The 22,540-nt window shown below is 35.3% G+C and overlaps 1 pseudogene; it reads right to left on the bottom strand.

Moving 5' to 3' along the window:
* LOC100523926 overlaps positions 2,154-22,540 on the bottom strand; it is a 117,348-nt pseudogene continuing 96,961 nt past the window's right edge.

Genomic DNA, 22,540 nt, shown 5'->3' with positions numbered 1-22,540 from the left:
AGGAGGTGGGAGACTGCTGGAGGGCTGAAGGGTGGTCTGGGAAATTTTAGAGAGTTGAGAATATGAATGTCTTGAGCTTGTTCATCAAATTCTCTTTCTCATATAGTCCTATGTTAGAGGTAACTGTGGATGGGGTAGATACTACTGCCCTAAATTATTAAGAGCAAGGTGATTTACAATTCTGCCATCAAGGTGGGGAGCACTTCTAATTGGAAAGAACATGTGAGATAACCAAATTTCTAATATTCCCTGAAACACCATTGTTTTTAAATCACTACATCAGAATAATATAAGAATAATCTGTCTTTAAGAGGAATGATTCTTGTTAAGCAGATCATACTTAGCTGTTTCCTGTTATTAGGATTACCTGAAACTCACACATGTCAACGCTTCTCAAATATCACCTGGGGAATTTGTTAACGTGCAGGCTCTGTCTTAGTAGGTCTCAATTTCTGTATTTCTAACAAGCTCTCCTAGGTAATGCTGGTCCACTGATTGCACTTGGAATAGTAAAGCACCTCCACAACGGACCTTTGGAATTTAAATCTGCATTTTTTAAATAAGATGTGTGGGTGAAACTTAGGCACATTTAAAAGTCTGAGAACCACTGATAAGAATGGTCTACAATAATTCACAAGTCTGGTTATACTTTATAACTACCTTGAAAGTGTGAATAAAATCTGATTTTTTAAAAATTTTAGTTTGGAACAAATAAACTGGTAATTGTGGGGTATAACCCAAGAATCACATACTTTCAGAAGTTCCCAAATAATAGCCTTTCAAAGATGTTCGTGTCCTAATCCTTTGAACCTGTGATTATCTTATAAGGTTTCACAGGTCTGAGTGTTCTTCCACTTCCAAGAATTTCCTGACCAGCCTAACCACCCAGCCTGCCATACAGGAATCTCTGTAAGATTGGGGAACCACTATTTACCTGTAACCTTGAAATTAAGCACAATTTTCTAATGTTGATACATTCTGCCCTTCATCATTTGTGTGTAATATGCTATAAAGATCAAGATTGTTTTGTAGAAGACTGGGGAGAGGGGATTTGGAGGGTCAGGAAATATTTGGAAAAAAGAAGGCACTCGCTTTCCTTAAGTGTGCATAGGATTTGTATTATCAGTGTAAAGAATACATTCTGTGATGTAAAATGATAAAATATAATCCCAGGTTTTGGAGACCTAGCTGTCTCAATAATTAATTAATGAGAATAATAGACATTTTCCTACCCACCACAGCTAGTGCTACCATTTTCCTTTTATGCTCTAATTTCATGCTGCTATGGAGTCCTCTTAACCACTGTGGAGAGAGAGAGAGAGAAAGAGAGAGACAATGGTGACAGCAGCCACAGATGGGCCTTCCTATGAGGCTCAAGCCACCCCTAATTTTTAGGGGATATTTCTGACAATGCAAATACCACTTCCAAAACCATGATTGAAAAATAATCTATGCTACAGCAGTCTCACTTTCCAAACTCTAGTCCAAACTATGTGAAGTCTGTATCAAATAAAAATCCTATTTATCCCACTGATTCTCTATTCTTTCCAGGACAGACTGGTGGGTGGGTGGGCCCCATGCCACCAAGCTAGAGCAGGCCATGAAGGAGGCTCAGGGGGAGCAACAGTGCCACTGGGTCCCCATCAGGGCTTCAGGGATCCTCAACCTTCCCCCAGCCCAGCCATGGCAAGCACCAGCATTTAAACACTACAGCTGGAGCCACCCACCATTGTGGAGAACCTACAAGTGGAATCCAATGGATTCTTCCTGTACTGGACAGGACCTAAGATGGAGGTGAACACATTAGATGTAAATTCCATCAGGGACAAGAGGATGGGCCATCACGCTCGCCTGCATAAGGATCTGGGAGGATCTGGGAGTTGTTGGGTTTTGGGGGTCCCAATGCCCAGCTAGAAAAATTGATCACCATGGTAGCTGGGCCAGACTAGGTGAACACAATGTTCTTGAACTTCATGACTGTGCAGGATGACACAGCCAAGCTCTGGTCTGAGGAGCTATTCAAGTTGGTTATGAAGACCCTGGCTTATAACACCTCCTGGAACACCTTCTTGCACAAAGCGTACATGAAGCTGAAGCTGTAGATACACTGGTATGGATGGATCTCAGTCAAGAAAATCCTAAAGATATTCTCACTAGAGACCGTGCTGGAATCCTCTGGTCTTAATTTCAATTGGCATGAGTCCATTCAGCCTGACGAGTTTGCTTTGGAAATCTTCAAGAAGTTTCTGAACAAGCTGTGTCTTCAGCATGACATTGACAAGATCCTGCTGGAGATAGGTGCCAAAGGCAAGCTGTACCTGATGCTGGAGCAATTCATGGACTTTATCAACCAGAAGCAATGGGATGGAGGTTCAGTGAAGTGCTGTACCTATACCTGTGGCTCCAAGCCTGGCTACTCAAGAAGTATGAGCCCAACCAGTAGTTCCTGGAGAGACTAGATGTCCATGGAATGTTTACCTAGGAGGTGAGGAGAATAGCATCCTGCCCCTAGAGGTGGAACTGACAGAGTGGAACACTGGGTAGAAACTTTGAGCTCTAAGAAGTCGAGGTCACATTCTTTCTCTATCCTTTGATAGAATCCACAGGGATAAAAGTGGATTTCGGGGGGAAAATCCTATTCAAATATTTATTTATTTATGCTTTTTTTTTTTTTTTTTGTCTTCTAGGGCTGCACCCACAGCATATGGAGGTTCCCAGGCTAGGGGTCCAATTGGAGTTGTTGCTGCCGGCCTATACCACAGCCACAACAATGCCAGATCCAAGCCATGTCTGTGACCTACACCACAGCTCACAGCAATGCCGGATCCTTAACCCACTGAGCAAGGCCAGGGATCGAACGTGAAACCTCATGGTTCCTAGTCGGATTCGTTAACCATTGAGCCACAATGGGGACTCCTATTTAAGCTTCTTTAAGTCACTGGAGTTTTGAACTAGCAACAAAATAGCTACATACCTTTCTTTATCAGTCTAAGTTTTCATGGTCTATTAAATTATAACTAGAACAATCAAGTATTTTTCAATAGCTGTCATTAAAAAAGATACTTTCAGAAAACATTAGAAATTGGAATTTAGGAGAAACAATATTTAAATTTGTGCTATGATATGATGGTTTATTTAACCTATATAAAGTATAAGTTAAAGACCCATTTTTACTAAAAAACAAATTCACGGAATATACATTCCTTCTGAAAAGTCTTAATTCCACAAAATGTGAGGGTGGAAAACAGCAATGTAGCTACCAGTGCTGCCATTCTTTCTAAGTTCAGAATGTGCATTTTTCCATACTGTTTAATTTTTTTCCTTTTAGCATGGGTTTGAAAAATAATTGGTTACACAGAGTAAAATGTAAAAAGTTGAATTCCTTATCACTATATATTGCACTAAAAATTCTCTTAGAAGTTAATGTGAGGTTTAATACAATGGTTCATATATTTGTAATGATAGACAGTGAATAGTAAAAAGTAAAGAGGCAGTCAGAGTCAGGACATGTGTTTCAGTTTGTTTTCTTTCTGCCCTTAAAAGTGCTCTATTTGGGAACCCTTATTCATAAGCTTATTCATAGTTCTGGCCAGATGGAAAAGACAAGTGAGGAGAGTGAAAGAATTCCCTGATGGGTAGCATAATAAGGGAGTGAGCACAAAAGTAAAGAGAGGGAATAAAGGTTCATTGAAGATTTTGTGGACAGAAGCGAGGGCAGAGAGGGTGGTTATTCAGAAGACCAATGCAAATAAAATGAAGCATTTCATAGATAATTTGAATTAAATTGAAAATGCTATTTGACTGCATCATTTAGGACCTATACATACAAAGGGTGATAAAAATATGTTAGTAGAGATAAAATGTCAGTTATAAATAGAAAAAGAGGCAGTACATTTTTAAAAAGATGTGCTACAGGTTGAAAATGAAGATGTGAAAATAATATTAGTCACAATAATAACGATACTATCATGGCTGCCATCTAACTACTATGTGCCATTTACTGTATCATAGGCACTTTTCTTAACTTATCCTATGTAATCCTAAATTAAACACCTACAACAAACTATATTTAGATTACAAGATTACAAGTGATCAAACTGAAACTAATAAAAGTTAAATATCTTACATAAGACCACACAAATAATCAGTATGCATCAGACTCAAGGTTTCAAACTAATCCTTTCTGAATTTAAAACCAATATTACTAACCACTGAATTCCCTTAATATCAGAGATGTGGTGGTTATGGGTGCAATTAAGTCTTAGCAACCTGTTAAAACTCAGAGGACAAAGACATACACATGTGTGTGCATTTGAGTACATACAAATATACACACATACATTCATGTTTATACAAATATGTATGGATACATGATACACTCCTATATTATTAAAAATATACAGATTCATTCACAACAGCTTTAGATTTATGAGAAAATAGCAAAATATATCAAGAACTAAAATAAGTCACCATAGTCAGCAGTCAGTTAAATGATACCAGATAGGAGTTCCTGTCGTGGCTCAGTGGTTAACAAATCCAACTAGGAACCAAGAGGTTGCGGGTTTGATCCCTGGCCTTGCCCAGTGGGTAAAGGATCTGGTGTTGCCGTGAGCTGTGGTGTAGGTCACAGATGTGGCTTGGATCTGGCATTGCTGTGGCTGTGGTGTGGGCTGGCAACAACAGCTCTGATTGGATACTAGACTAGGAACCTCCATATGCTGTGGATGCAGCCCTAAAAAGACAAAAAGACAAAATGTATGTGTATGTGTATATATATACCAGATAAATGATTTGGATGTGATCAATCAGAATGTTCAAATTGTTCTTGGAAGTTTCAGACAAGATTAGCATCTTTACTCAGTTATATAAGCGGTATCTCCAACTTAATATGCCTAATATGTATGTCAACTCAGTCTCTTATTTCTCAGGACTCTAAACATCTATCATCTTTCACATATCACATCTCTTCTGTCAATAAATCTCACCAATTCTATCTTTAAAAATGCATCTAGGTTATGACCATGACACAGCACACTGATGAGATGTCATGGGCTTTTAGACCTGGTCTTCCCTGGGAAAATAACAATTGCCTCTTAATTACTGCCTCTTTTGCATACCTTACCTGTTGTCAGTCTGTTCTCTACATAACAGCCGATGTGAATCCACAAGAGTCAAGTCAGACCACACTACCCCTCTTTTCCCATTGCTCCCAACGGCTCACCATCAAGCCAAAGTCCTTCCTCTTACTAAATTCTCTCAAGATTAGGAGTCTGAAAACAACCTCAATTCAATTCCTCCTTCATTCCCCACTTACCCCAATCCTGGGGGCCTTCACTCTTCCTTGGACACACAAAGTAGATGCATGCATCATGTTTCTGGACTTGATCCCTGTGCCCTAAGTGATCTTCTGTGTCTGTATGACTCACTCACTCACATTTTTCAGACATGTATCCACTGTGGATTTTTTTCTCTCTTACCACCCATACACACAAACTTTCTACTCCTGTATTCCTTTATTTGTTGTCTTTAGATCTACTCACTCTCTGGCTTACACATTTTGTCATTGTCTTCTTTCTTGCTATTTCCTATACCAGGATGCAAGCTCCATGAAAGCAATGGCTATTGTCTGTTGTCTGCTATCCTGCTGAAATCTCAGCCTCTGGAGCAATTATTTCTCTACTGTAGGCATTCACTAAATATCTAAAGAATGAATTAAATAATAATGATGCCTTCTGAAGAAATGATAGTCAATGTTGACTTCCTATTTAGTAGGCATCAAAACATATTTAATGTATTACATATATAGTTTCATTTATTCTTTACAACAAATCTATTAGATAGATAGATACTACTAACTAGACTTATTTTACAGAGAAATTAATAGGCTAGGGAGAGTAATGTGGGATAGACATGGTCATGAGGCAGTTTTGGTGATTTAATCTGAGTCTTCTGACACCAGAACATCTGTCCTTTAACTTGCATTTATCTAGGTATGATCTAAAGAGTTTGTTGGATTTATAAATTAGAAGAGCTTTATATAGTTATTGTGACAAATGATTTAATAGAATTGAATACATTAATCCTATAAGCAATCAGGTAGAGTTGAAAAATTATTTACAACTACAATATATTTACTTTGTCTTAGCACCTAACATTAGAACAAAATTTGTCATTTTGAAAGAACAGAATTCAACCAAGTTCAGCTTTCTCTCTCAGGAAATGTTATCATGTAACCATTTTTCCCCCCGGAAGGCTTCAGAATCTGTTTTAGAAGGCAAAAGGAACATAGGACAGAGTAATGACCTTCACTGTTCTTAGTGTTATATTAGTTGATTTATAAAGAAGAATTTAAAGTAATATATGTTTATAGATTAAACTGAAATCATATTTGACTCATTTTATAATTTTAAAATGTGCCAGAATTGATAAATAAAGCATAGTACAATAAAGAAACTGTTTATCCAAGGACTTCATATCCTTGTAAATCATTTTTATTTTCAGATTGTTTTTTCCTAGTATATGTGAATGGTGTTTATCTCCTCAGGAATAAAGTATTTTTCAGTACTAAAAAATAGAGTGCAAAATGATTTAGATATAACACTATTCTTTTTCCAAAGGGAACTGTGCACTTATAATGAATTTCTTCTTTTGTGGCTGGTATCTATGACAGGAAAAGGAATAAAATTAGGTGAGTAGGAGAAGAAAAATTAGTGGAAAAACAGAATAGTGATTTAAAATTAGTGGAAAATGATTTAAAATTAGTGGAAAAACAGAATAGTGATTTAAAAATAATTACTGAGATAGATGCCACCTGGCCAAGAGTCCTTTTAAATCCCATACCTATTGATGACTAATTACCACCTTCAGTCACAAAAGTGGAACTAACCAGAGAGTGGTTGCAATTGAATTATTACTTTAATATTACCCCAAAAGCAATTTGTTTATGCTAGTGCTCTGAATACTCAAATAATCAAGCACCAAATTAAAATTGAAACTTTTAAGTCAAAACTGTAGACAACAGCATAGATAGTACTCAACAATTTGAGTCCAGTAATATATTTAAAATGTTCCTTTCAATTTTGAACTATTTCCAAGCACTTATTGAAATATTTCATAATTTCATGTTTGAACAATTTTCCAAGAGACAGTTTTATTTCCAAGCACTTCTTACAAATATTTCATAATTTCATCTCCAATTTTCCAAGCTGATTGACCTTTTTTGTAGAACAAAGGAATTAAATAATCTGATGTATTGTTGCTCATTAATATCTATTTAAAACACCATCAAGATTAATGAGAAAATTGCAACTTTGAAGATTTATGAATTAATAGCTATTTATTAAAAATGTACTAGAGCGACTGTACTAGGGCTAGGAGCAGATAAAAGTATAAAGTCTACTCCTTAAGTAAGACATATTCTATTTAAAATAACCAGCCATAAAATAAAATATGGACAATGTTGCTGGCACCAGGACTAGGATTTCCCAGCCCATGCAGAAAGTCATGTCAGAACCTGCCCCCCCCATCAGCAGCTGGCAGCCTCTGCACTAGGTAAGGCCTGGCAATCAACCTGTCCAGGGACTAGCCAATGCCTGCTAGCATACCCAGACTAGTTATCCTCCACCATAATAGAAGAACCCATATAGTCCACATAGGGAGTACCTCTAAAGCATATAGATCTGGTGAACAGAGAAGAGTGTGGTGCTGGACACCATAGAGCATGTCCTACATAAGGCCATTTCTCCAAGTCAGGAAATATAACCAACCTACCTAACACATAGAAATAAAAACAGAAAATTAGGTGACAGAGAAATAGCTGTTAAATTAAGGAATAAGACAAAAATAAAGAAGAAGAGTTAAGCAAAATGGAGATAAGCAATCTGCATAATAAAGATTTCAAGGTAATGATCATAAAGGTGCTCAACACACTCAAGAGAAGAATGGATGAACACAGTGAGAAGTTTAACAAAGAGTTAAAAAATATAAAGAGGAATGAAACAGAGTTGAAGAATAGAATAACTGAAATAAAAAGCACACAAAGAGAAATCAAAAGTAGATTAAATGATACAGAGAATGGGATCAGCAAACTGAAAGATAAAGTCATGGAATCACTCAACTTGAACAGAAAAAAAGAAATTTAAAAAATGAGGACAGTTTAAGAGACTTATGGGACACCATCAAATGTACTAACTATTACATTATAGGAGTCTAAATGAGAAGAGAGAAAGGGTCATAGAAAAGAACATATTTGAAGACATAATTGCTGAAAAATTCCCTAACTTGGGCAAGGGAACAGATATCCAGGTCCAGAAAGCACAGAGTCCCAAACAAGATCAACCTAAAGTGACACACTTCAATTAAAATGGCAACAATTAAAGACAGAGAATACTAAAAGCAATAAGGAAAAAGCACCCAGTTACATTTGAGGATATCAGCTGACTCTTAAGCAGAAACTCTATAGGCCAGAAGGGAGTGACATGATATATTTAATGTAATGAAAGGAATGAACCCAAACCCAACAATATTCTAGCTGGCAAGGCTATCATTCATATTTGAAGGATAGATAGAGTTTTGCAGACAAGCAAAAGCCAAAAAAGTGCAGTACCATAAACCAGCATTAAAATAATATTAAAGGGTCTTTTTTTAGGTGGAAAGAAAGGACCACAATTAGAATTATGAAAATTATGAAAGGAAAAATTTTACTGATAAAGGCAAATATACTTTAAAGGTAGAACATCAATCACTTATAAAGCTAGTAGGATGATTAAATGATGTAGTAATCTTCTATATTCACAATAAATAGTTAAGGAATATGCTAATAGGAAGATGCAAAAACATTAAGGGTTTGGACAGGGGAATAAAAACATAGGGTTGTTAGAGTGTATTCAAATGTAAAAGGTCATCAGCTTAAAGTAATCACAGACATATACAGATTGCTACATATTAACCTCATGGTAATCAAAATCCCCAAATCTATATAGATACCCATACACATACAAAAGAGAAGGGAATCCAAACAATAAAGATAGCTATCAAATCAAAAGTGCAGAGAGGAAAAGAAGAAAAAAGGGGGGGGAAGAACTGCAAAAACAAACAGAAAAAATAAACAAAATGGCAATACATACATACTTATCAATAATTAAGTGTAAATGGACTAAATGCTCCAATCAAAAGACATAAAGGGAGTGGGATAAAGATGGAGGAGGAGTTGGAAGTGGTGTTCACCTTCTTACAAACACATGAAAAAAAATTCACATATAGAGCTATTTGCACATAACATCTACTGAATGCCAGCAGAAGACTTAAGCCTCCAAAAGGGAGGGCAAGAAACCCTCCACATGACTGGGTAGAACAAAAGGGAAAAAAAAAGGAGAGAGAGAAAGGAATCAGGATAGGATTATCACTCCTTAGAGGAAGCTGTTAAAGAGGAAAGGAATCCGCATCCTAGAAAGCCACCTAACTGACAGGGCAATCAGCCAAGATGGAGGACCTCAAAGCCTCAAAGAAAAATGCAGCAGCTGGACTGTGGAAGGCAAAGCAGAGAGATGAACAGACCATAGGTACCACCTCCTGGAATGCCAAAGCCTGGGATTCTCAGAGGAGACTGGGCACTAAGATTTAGGCTCTGGAGTTCAGTTCTAGGGACAGGACTAGGGCTGGCTGTGTGGAGACAGCCAGAGGGGCTAGGAGCCATGCACCAAAGGCTGGGGAGCAAAGCACCACAGCCGAGGGAAACTGGAAAGAGGTCTGGACCCACAGTAGAAGTAAGGCACCGTTGTTGGGGAGGCCAAGAGGAGGAGGGGTGGATCATCATAGGAATATCTTTCTCTGTACACACACAGACTCTTGAAAGGTGGGGCTATGGATGGTGAGTCATTTCTTGCATGGGCTATGGGCAAAGTGGCCCTCTTTCATAGGCCAAGGGTGATGGTGCCTTCTGTCTGGGCAAAGCACAATTGGGCACCTCTTGCATGGTCTATAGGCAATGGGAACAAACTCAGTCATCTCAGAATCCAGCGGTGGATGTTGCCCCTGAACCACTAGGGGTCTGTGAACAGGCACCACCTATGTTTCCAGTCACCTCAGAGGTCAGTACAGAGGAGGACACTGCAACTGAGCACCACCCATTGTTGCTCTCACTCCCCTGGGAACACAAACAGCCTGCTGCTGCCACTGCCAAATGCTCTGGGCACCACCCAAACATGCCTGAGAGTCACAGCCACTTCCCAGGGCTCTGCAATTAGGAATAGCCTGGGCCACCTTCCCACTTCTCCTTGCCACTGTCAAGGGCCCAGAAACCAGGCACTGGCTACTAGCCCTGCCCATTGCCTCCATCTCCATCAGACAAACAAAGGAAATAAAAGGTATCCAAATTGGAAGAGAAGTGGTAAAATTAAAGTTGTCACTCTATGCAGATAACATGATACTATATATTAAAAACCCTAAAGACTCCACACAAAAACTACTTGAACTAAGTGACAGATTTAGCAAAGCAGAAGGATCTAAGACTAACATTCAGAAACTGGTTGCATTTCTATATACTAACAATGAAATATTAGAAAAGGAATATAAAATTTCAATACCTTTTAAAATAACACCCCAAAAATTAAATACTGAGGAATAAACCTGAGCAAGAGGGTGAAAAACTTATATTCTGAGAACTGTAAAACTTTAATCAAGGCCATTAAACAGGATTCAAAGAACTGGAAAGATATTCCTAGTTCCTGGATTGGAAGAATTAATATCATTAAAATGACCATACTACCCAAAGCAATCTACAGGTTTAAAGTAATCCCTTGCAATTACTAATGATATATTTCACAAAACTAGAACAAACAATCCAAAAATTTATGTGGAATCATAAAAGACCCAGAATGGTTGCAAAAGCAGAAATTCTGAGGGAAAACAAAACAAAACAAAAAAACAAGCCAAAGGCATAACTCTCCCAGACTTCAGACAATATTACAAAGCTGCAGTAATCAAGACAGTGTGGTACTGGTACAAAAACAGACATGCAGACTAATGGGACAGAATAAAGAACCCAGAAATAAACCCAGATACCTATGGTCAATTAATCTTCAACAAAGTAGGCAAGAATATAAAAAGGGGAAAAGACAATCTCTTCAGCAAGTGGTGCTGGGAAAGTTGGACAGCTGCATGTAAATCAGTGAAACCAGAACACACTTTCACACCATGAACAAAAATAAACTCAAAATGGCGTAATGACTTAAACCTAAGACAAGACACTATAAAATGCCTAGAAGAGAACATAGGCAAAACATTCCAATTGTACAAATGTTTTCTTCTTTCAGTCTCCAAGGCAGTAGAAATAGAAGCAAAAATAAACCAACGGGACCTAATCAAACTGAAAAGCTTTTGCATAGCAAAGGAAACCATGAAAAAAAACAAAAAGACAGTCTACAGAATGGGAGAAAATAGTTGGAAACGATGCAGCTGACAAGGGCTTCATCTACAAAATATACAAACAACACACACAACATAGCAGCAACACAGCAAACAACCCAAAGGAAAAACAGTCAGAAGACCTACATAACAGTTCACCAGAGAAGACATATGGATGATCAACAAGCACATGAAAAATTGCTCAACATCACTAATTATTAGAAAAATGCAAATCAAAACCACAATGATGTACCACCTCACACCAGTCAGAATGGCGATCATTTATGATTAATGGTGATTATTAATCACAAGTGCTGGAGCAGGTGGGGAGAAAAGAGAACCCTCCAACACTGTTAGTAGGAATGTAAATTATTACAACCATTATGGAAAATAGTATGGAGGTACCTCAGAAAACTAAATATAGAACTAACATATGATCTAGCAATCCCACTCCTGGGCATATATCTGGACAAAACTTTCATTGAAAAAGATACATGCACTTGTATGTTCACTGCAGCAATATTCACAATAGCTAAGACATAGAAACTACCTAAATGTCCAATGACAGATGAAAGGATTAAGAAGATGTGGTACACATATATGATGGAATACTACTCAGACATAAAAAAGAACAAAATAATTCCATTTGCAGCAGCATGGATGGAACTAAAGACTCTCATCCTAAGTGAAGTAAGTCAGAAAGAGAAAGACAAATAACATGATATCATATATCTGGCATCTAATATATGGTGCAAATGAACCTATATACATAAAAGAAACAAACTTATGGACATGGAGAACAGACTTATGATTGCCAAGGGGTAGGGGTGGGAGTGGGATGGACTGGGAGTTGGGGTTAGTAGATGCATTTGGAGTGGATAAGCAATGAGGTGCTGCTGTATATCCAATCACTTGTGATGGAATATGATGGAGGATAATGTGAGAAAAAAGATGGCGGAAATTGACAGAACATTAGAAATCAACTATAATTTAAATAATTTAAAACATAGATAACAAGGATTTAAAATATAAACTATAGTTTAAATAATTTAAAAAAATATAGATAACAAGATAAAAAATATAGCACAGGAAATTCTACTCAATACTGTGTGATAACATATGGGAAAAGAATCTGAAAAGGAAAGGATATATGTATATGTATAACCGATCTTCTTTGCTGTCCATCTGAAACTAACACAAATTTGTAAGTCAACTATACTCCAATACAAATTAAAAAAAAAATACAGAGCAGCTGAACAAATACAAAACAGCACCCTTATATATGCTGTCTATAAGAAACTCATTCAGGTTAAAGGATAGACAAAGCTTTCCATGTATTTGGAAATGAAAAGAAAGCTGGGATAGCAACACTTAGATAAAATATACTTTAAAATAAAGACTCTTAAGAAAAGAGACAAAGAATGTCAACACATGATGATAGAGAGATCAATCCAAAATTAAGATATAAGAATTGTAAATATATATGCAACCAACACAAGCCCACCTCAAAACATAAAGCGAAAATAAACAAACATAAATGGAATTAATGACAGTAGCACAATGAAAGTAGGGTACTTTAACACCCACTTACATCAATGGACAGATAATTCATACAAAAACAATAAGGAAACACTGGCCTTTAATGACACATTAGACCCATAAAACTCAATAGATATACATCAAATTTTCATACAAAAGCAGTAGTACACATGATCTGCTGTTGCAAGCATGAGAACCAGAAAAGCCAATGGTATAATTTAGTCCAAGTCTGAAGACTGAGAACCAATTAAGCCAATGGTATAAATCTGAGCCCAAAGACTTGAGAATCTGAGAATCTACTGGTTAGTGGTTTAAGTCCTAATCTGGTCTAAAAGACTAAAAACCAGGTCAATATCCAAGACAACAGATGGATGTCCCAGGTCATGACCAAAAGAAAATTTCTTCTTCTTCACATTTTTCCTTCATTTAAACCCTCAACAGGTTGGATGATGCTCACAAGTATTCATGAGGGCAATCTTCTTTACTTAGTCTACTGATTCAAATGCTAATCTCTACCAGAAATACCCTACAGACCAGAATTATTTTACCAATTATTAAGGCATACATAGCCAGTCAAATTGACATATAAAATTAAGCATAATAGAAGCGACATTTGGTTTTGCTTATTTTGACTTAAAATATAGCCTCCAAACTCCATAAATTAAGACATAGGTTTATGCAAAACATGTTGCCACTTTAATCTTTCAAAAACACAGCCTGAGCTATATCACACAATTCAGCATTTCAAAATATCCTCAAAGTTCTAGGACTGTGATTATTTGTCTTTTCTTGCAATAAAAATATGAAAATTTATTGGGCATTAATATTCTTCCCCAGAAAATATATGACCCATATATACATACAAAGGAATGAAACTAGACTACTATCTTATACCATATAAAAAAATTAACTCAAAACACATTCAAGACCTGAATGCAGAACCTGAAAACATAAAACTTTTAAAAAAGAAAGCATAGATGATGCGCTCCTTGACACAGGTCTTGTCAATGATTTTTTGGATCTGACTCCAAAAGCAAAGGCAACAAAAACTAAAATAAACAAGAAGGTCTATATCAAACTAAAAATCTTCTGTAGAGCAAATGAAATCACCAGTAAAATTAAAAAGCAACTTATTGAATGGGAAAATAATATTTGCAAATCATATATCTGATAACAGGTTAATATTTGAAATATATATTAAACATATCTGGCTCAATAGCAAAAAACTGTAACAATCCAATAAAAACTAGACATGGGTGGTACAAAATCTCCTCCTCTTTAATGTGGGATAGCATTACTAATTTCCCTTGAACAAACAGAATGAGACACTATGAGACTTGCCAGGCCAGGTTAGAAAACTGTATATAAATTATGCCAGGATCTCTCCCTTGAGGCATTTATTGAGATTCTTTGGCTATCATATAAGAAGTTCAGCTGCCTGAAAGCTGCCATGGTGAAGTGAGAAATGCATAGAGATCACTTAGAAAGACAGACAGACAGACAGACAGACAGACACACACACACACACACACACACAGATATATACAAAAAGACAAAGAGAGAGAGAGAGAGATAACTACCTATGGAGCCCCACTCTATCTGGAGTGGATGGAACCAGGACTGGTGTCAGATTCCTGCCAGAGGAAGTCTGAAGTGAGAAAGTGATAATATGAATACATTAAGGCTGGTAGACAGGGCTGAAGGACTGCAGGTTACTTTTTTTAAAGTGTTTACATTAAAGATAACACTTACTATCACAAGTTACATAAAAAAACAGACAGCTTTTACATAATTATTTTTGATAGAAAATTGTTTGAATACACTGTGACATTTGCAAGAATGCCACACAGTTGCTGTGTCTTCAACTAATACTTCAAAGAAACCATAGTTCTCATAATCAAAATATCTATTATTTACCACAACCCATCTTTGGAAAAAGTTCATGTTTTTGGAACAAACCAAAGTATTTACTCATTTCCATGCTTGGTGGTTACTTGCATGTGTGTGTCAAACACAATTACACATCATAATTACAGACTGGGAATGATGGAAGGGGCCTCATAGATCATTAGTCTACCCCTCACTTTTCAGAAGAGGAAACTAAGGCCAGAGGGATTGAGACGCATCTTCACAGCACCAGAGCCCCACACATGTTCTTTCAACAATTCATATGTAAAAAGTTAAAACTTTCACTATTGTAAGATTGTAAAAATGAGCTTTTAAATTTCTTAGTGTTTATATATTTGATCTTCTGAAATGTATATGGTACATTTTGAGCTAAGACTATTGCTGTATTTCTTTCTCAATAAGTAGCAACTATTTTATTCATTTAATGAAGAATACATCCTTTCCTTATTGTTACAAAACATGTTTCTACCTATAATGATGGTTCTGCTCTCTTTTGAGTTGATGTCTCTCCTATATTTTAATTTTCTATTTATTTAGACTACAATTCATTTTTTAAAAATCCCAGTAAATCTACTGGAAAGGGCTGAATATGACCATGAGATTTTGAGAGGATTCAAATATATTTTTGCCCTTAGGCTCAACAAACTACTGAATCACAGAATGAATTTATCAACCAACATATTATGTGCAAAGAGTACTTATTATTTAGTCAAGTAAATTAAGGAGTAAAACAAAGCTGACGGAGCTGTCAAAATGTTAACATAATAAATATTTTATCAATAGAAATATAGTACTCAGAGAAGAAGGTTGGTCTTCCAACTTAAATGAAAAATTAAATTTCAAGTCTGCAGTGGGTTCTGAACTTTATGAATTTCACTATTTAGTTCTTTGGACAAATTGCCTAGTAGTAAGTAAACTGGCAATACATCTTGTGGGCAATTGTGAGAAATCAATTGAGATGCATGGTTCGTATGGTGGTGGGAAAAATAGCTTCACATGCTAATCGGATAGAAAATTTATATTCGTTCTGTGTGAATTGCTTTGGTCCACTGCTCATTTGAAGAAATTTCTATGCAAGGAGGCACTTCATTCCCTTAGCTCCAGTTTGGCTACAAAGAGATTAAGTATGTGGTCTGGTGACTGATTTATTCCCATTCTGCTTTAGGGCGTGTGGATGAGCTAGCATTCTTAGTCCAGGAGATAAAGAGCAGAAAACTTAAAATTCTTTTGTTATTTATTTATACCTTTACTATTAGATTGAACTAAAACTATGTCACCCCAGATATTAAGCCTGAGAGCTGGCTCCAGGTTAATAACTTCTTTTGTTTTGGCTCCCTTTGATTTCTCTTTTACTGAAATTATATATTTCATATACAAAGTTAATCCCAGCAGGGACTCTATTAATTAGGTGCCAAATAGAATAATATCCTAACCCAGCAAGTCCATTGTTTATTTGCAAAGCTCAGTTTGTGTGTGTGTGTGTGTGTGTGTGTGTGTGTGTGTGTGTGTGAAGGATGGGATTTAGAAATTTATTAATGATCAGAAATATTTAAAACTTCAGGATCAAAAGATCTTGGGGGATGTAGCTGCACCCTTGGATTAGTCACAAATCAACAAAGAATCACTGAAGCCAAAAGTGGCAAAGATAGGAAATATGTTTTCCCTATTGTTTGTGCTATATCATAGGCAAAGGGGAAAAGAGGTAGAAATTATATGAAGGAAAGTTTACAGAGTTGGCTATCAAAGTTAGTTTGAAAGCAACTGATAATCATCCCTCACCTTACCTTGTAAATTTGCTTCTGGATTTCTTTATCATTTGGGGTCTTTAGCTATTGTCTGTATAACAGAAGTCAGCTTCTTTATTTTAGTAAAGGCAAGGTTTTTTTGTTTGTTTGTTTGTTTGTTTGTTTGTTTTGTTTTGTTTTTAAGGTCATGTGGAGGATAACCTGAAATTGTTTTGACTAGCACATAGTTCTAACACAGGAAACCATGACCTAGTAGGTAGAAATTATAAGGAAACAAAAAAAGTTCTGACAATTAGATTTGTCTTTACAAAGTAATGGTGCTCCCATTGCCTTTTGTGTCTCCATGTTTTTGATTATAGGGTTTTATGTGTTTAATAGGAGCCAAACGTAATATTATTGAGGAAAATGGCATATTTAATTAAATAATTCTTTTAAAGAATGATTGATAATCACATAATTTCTAAATGCAGGCTTTGATGATATGACCCCTCATCGTTTAAATTGTTCAGAAAGAGTAGGTACACTCATAGAGAAGCAAAACATAAATATTATGAGAGGAGAAGCTGGGGTTATATATACATTTTTCGTAGGGGTGGGCTAAATGAAATTTTGTATATTAAAAGTTTTAGGTCACTCTCCTAACATATCAACTTTGACTCAATTTTATCATTCTTCATCCCAAGGTAAAACATGCTGGAAAAGTTCTTAAAGTAGAATGATATACTTTACAAAGCAAAGATGAATTGAGACTTGGTTATAAAAACGCCAACCATCAATATCTGCAAATCAAAATGTATTAGAAAAATATTTGAAGCCCCAGATGAATAAAATGTCCTGTATATTCTGATGATGCCATAATATATATGAAAATATAAATACTATACCCAGAGAAATAAATTATATATAAAATAATTTTCTCTCTCAGATTGGGCATCAAATATTTGGTCATGTCTGTTTTACTAACTCTGTATAATATCATGTCACAAATGTAAATTGATAGCCCTATTAAAACTGTCAAAGGTATTGGTGAAATTTACGTGCTAGCTCATGTTTCATAGGCAACTGTTTTTCATTTGTTGAGCAATTCATTTAATCTGACAGCTCTAGTTTTACAGAATTGCTATTTCAAGATATATATTTGAGGTTGTTGATTGTATCAATATCTATAACCTCCTTCATATTTCTCCAATCACTCTCTGGACATAACCACCCTTAAAATGACCTACATATTTTATTTCAGTTGTTACTGCTGTCATTGCCAATATGCAGAAAAGATAAGGTATGGTCTTTGGAGGCAAACTTTCTGGCAGCAAACATTTCAAGGCTAAAGTTCATAACTTAAATGAAAATTGTCCCAGAACACTAACAAAGCCCCTAAACAAGCACTGAGCATTTTGCATCTTTTTGGTCTAGAAGTCTGTCATATGCACCAAAATGTGTGAAAAACACAGTCCCTTTTTCTATGTAAGGAGGCGTTCAGAATAACTATGTTAGTCTTCTGGCACTAGTGGAATGTTATAAGTTCCTTTTTTGATAAAATTAGCAATCATTGTAAAACATTACAGAAAAAATATTTCTCACTTCTCTTTGTACACAATTCTCTTTGCACATGATTTATTTCTTTTATATCTGGAAATTTGTACCTTTTAATTCCCTTCACCCCTTTTACCTACCCCTCAACCACTGTCCTTTTTTGGCAACCACCAATCTGTCCTCTGTATCTGAAATTTATGTGTTTTGTTTATTTAGATTCAACATATAAATGGAATCATATGGTATTTGCCTTTTCTGACTTACTTCACTTAGCATAATACATTCAAGGTTCATTCATGCTGTTGCAAATGGAAAGATTTCATTCTTTTTTGTGGTTGAATAGTATTCCATTGTGTGTGTGTGTGTGTGTGAGTGTGTGTGTGTGTGTGTGTGTGTCTTCTTTATCCATTAATCTATCCATGAATACACAGGTTATTCCCATATCCTGGCTATTACAAATAATGCCATAATGAACATAGGGGTGCATATGTATTTTTAAGTTAGTGCTTTGTTTTCTTGTTAAATACCCAGGAGCAGAATTTGTGGATCATACAGTACTTCTATTTTTAATTCTTTGAGGACACTCTGTACTATTTTCTGTGGTGGCTGTGCCAATTTATGTTCATATTAACAGGGCGAGATGGTTCTCTTTCTCAAGTAACACCAATACTTGTTACTTGCTATATTTTTGATAATAGCCATTCTGATGGGTAAGAGGTAATAGATATTGTGGTTTTGATTTGCATTTCCATGATGATTAGGGGTGGGCTAAACGAAATATGGAGCATTTTTTCATATGCCTATTGGCCATTTGTATATCTTTTGGGGGAAAATGAAATGTCTATTCAGATCTTTTGCCCATTTTTTTAATTAGATTTTTTTTTCTTTATAGGGCTGTAGCTGCAGCATATGGAAGTTCCCAGGCTAGGGTTTGAATTGGAGCTGCAGCTGCTGGCCTATATCACTGCCACAGAAACTGGGAACTAAGACATATCTTTGACCTACACTGTAGCTTACCACGTGCCAGATGCTTAACCTACTGAGAGAGGCCAGGGATCAAACCCACATCCCCATGGATATTAGCTGGATTCATAACCTACTGAGCCACAATGGGAACTAGGGAGTTATTTAGGTTTTTGTTTGTTAGCTTGTTTGTTATTGGGCGATAAGTGTTCTTATATTTTTGCACATATATCAGAAATATGATCTGTAAATATCTTCTCCCATTCAATACGTTGCCTTTTATTTTGTTGATGTGTTCCTTCACTGTACAGCTTTTTTTTAGCTTGATGCAGTCCTATTTGTTTGTAATACCATTGCCTTTGAGTCATATATACAAGTGATCACTGTGAAATCTGTAGTCAAAAAGCTTACAAACTGCTGTCTGCAAAGATTTTTATAGCATCTGGTCTTCCACTCAATTCTTTAATCCATTTTGAATTAATTTTTGTGTACAATGGAAGATACTAGTTTATTTTTTTCATGTGGTTGTTCAGTTTTCTTGACACATTCATTGAAGAGACTATCCTTTCCCTTTGTATATTCTTGATTCCATTATCATAAATGACCATGTAAGTGTAGATTTATTACTGGACTGTATTCTGTTCCATTGATCTGAGTGTGTGTGTTTATGCCAATATCACCTTGTTTTGCTTATAATAGCTTGGGAAATGGTTTGAAATCAGGGAGTATGATGGCTCTAGCTTTGTTCTTCCTTCTCAAGATAGCTTTGACAATTTGGGATCATTGTGGTGCAATATAAATTTTAGAATTGTTGGCTCTATTTCTGTGAAAAATATCATTGGAATTTTTATAGAAATTGCAAATGAAATTATATATTTCCTTGAGCTACTTATAATATTTTATTAACTTTTTATAATATTATTTTTTATAATCCATGAGCATGGAATATCTTTCTATTTATTTGTGTCTTCCTCAACTTTTTTCATAAAAATCTTATAGTCTTTTTATCAATGTGTACAGGTGTTTCAGGTCCTTGGTTAGTTTTATTTTTATGTATTTTCTTCTTTATGATGCAATTATAAATGGTATTGTTTTCATACTTTGTCTTTATGATAATTCATAAACTAACACTAACAGTATAGAAATGTACAAAGTGTTCAAGTATTCTATACCTTTCTCAACTTGCTGAATATTTGTTCTGTTTTGAGAGTTATTGAAACCTCTAGCTATAAATACTGATTTGTCTATTTCTCCTGCATTTTCATCATTTTTGCATTATTATATTTTAAAACTATTTATTAGGTACATAAATATTTAATTCAAAAATCACTTATATCAACATTTTTATTGTTCTAAAATAATCTTGTCTTTGGCATTATTCTATGGTCTCATATATATTCTACTGCATTAATTTAGACAAGTTTTCTTTTGATTAGTTTTATTATGGGTATACATTTTTCTCATCTTTGATTTGTAAAGAATTTGTTCTTTTAAGTTTTATATAAGCAGCACATAGTTTGGCTTTGCACATTTATCAAACCTATTAATCTTGACCTTTTAATTACCTACTTATGTTTAATGTGTTTGTTTTATGTTAGGTTCATATGCATCATCTTATATTTTCTTTTTGCTTCACCTCTTTTTTCCCTCATTACTTTTTATTTGCCTTCTTTTGGACTAACTGAATTTTTAAGGAAATTTCCATTTTATCTCTTTTGTTAGCAATTCTGTCCTAACTCTTTATTTTATTAGATCTTGCTGTACGGTTTATAGTATACACATGTAACTTAACAGTCTACTTTTGAATGATGGCATACTTAATTTATATTACATGTATCTTAAAATAGTACTTTTTTTCTTCCACCCATATTTCTGGGCTATTATTGTCTTTTATAATATGTTACACATTGTACACTCCATGGTTATTATATTTAAACAAAGAATCAATTAAAATGAAAAGAAAAAAAGTCTTATGTGTAGTTACCATCTGATGCCCTTTAATCCTGTGTATAGATAAAATTTCCATCTGACATAATCTTTCTCCTGTCTGGAATCCACCAATATTATGCCGGAAATCTGTGGTTGTGATGCTAAGTTGTGAGGGATATGAAGTATTCTATAATTTTTGGTAAAAGTCTTAGTCTTTAGAAGTCCTATATCCCTAGGTTATAACCTTCACAAGTGTGAGTCATGAAGGCAGAAGGGGACTGGAGATGGTAAATGCCCTTTACACTGTGTGAGCAATGCTGTGGTAAAGTTTTTTCCATGATGAGTAGGTGTCTTTGTGATAACACTCCAGTCATATGTCAAGACTATTATTTTTCCCTTCTCCTTCTAGAGACACTAGGGAATTTTTCTCTTGGCTCTTCACAGTGAGAAATTATATTTTACCTGAAGGTAAAACCCACAAAAGTGTATAGGCCTCCTAAGACTATAAGAGATTCTTCTGAGCTAGGTCAATAGGAATTTGTCAAAATGATCATTTAAATGTTTGCATATATTTATTGCTCCTGATCAAGGTAAGATGATTTAGGCTATATTATCTGTATATACCTAATTCTCCAGAATTTTCAGTGGTAGTTTACTTTTCTTCTTCAATTCTGTTAGTTTCAAGAAAAAAAATCATTGATAATTAGTCCATTCAGCTTTTACTTGTTCTAAGGATATGTATGATGACTTCCAAAGTCTTTACTTGTTGAACCTGAACTCAAAAGAGAAAAATACTTTAAGTGACTGGTCTAGTGATTTTCACTGTTAATTCCAAATATCTGTGCCAATTTGACTACATTTAACTGATTAACTTGTCTCTTCAGTTTTTTATCTTATTTTCCTTCTTCCTTGAGGGTCTGGGAATCTTTTACTGGATGTCCTACATCATCAATTATACTTTATCAGGTCCTGGATGTTTTATATTTCTAAAATTATTGAGCTCTTTTTCTGGGATATAGTTACTCATAAATAGTTTGATTCTCATAACTTTATGATTTGTTAGGCAAAACTAAAAGAATGTCAAGTCTAAAGATAATTATTCTTGTCTACAGACATTGATTCCTGAAAACAACAATCTCATTTAAGCAATTCTCTCCCTTTACTCTGGGGTAAAAGTAACGAGTGATAATCTGCAATTTAAGCTACACAAACACACACACAAATACACCCACACAAAGACTTTCTAATATTATACATATAATTCTACTGGCTGCTAAGGATAAAAATGTCTAACTGTAAGCTGTTCCATAAGTAGTAAGATATAACTGTGCTACTGGCCATGTGACAAGGCATAAATCTAGAGCTAGTACCTATGCAGAGGCATTTACCCAAAGTTTATTAGCTCTGGCTACTGCCCTTTAATTATCAACAAGAAGAACTATTTTCAGACAATAGGGAAAATTCAGAGGCACAGTGTCAATAAATCATCTTAGGGATATAAATATGTGACAAATTATAGT

This window comes from Sus scrofa, chromosome 14, assembly GCF_000003025.6.
Source record: "Sus scrofa isolate TJ Tabasco breed Duroc chromosome 14, Sscrofa11.1, whole genome shotgun sequence".
Lineage (NCBI taxonomy): Eukaryota > Metazoa > Chordata > Mammalia > Artiodactyla > Suidae > Sus > Sus scrofa.
The sequence above is the reverse complement of the archived record's forward strand: the minus strand, read 5'-3'. Positions and strand labels throughout refer to the sequence as shown.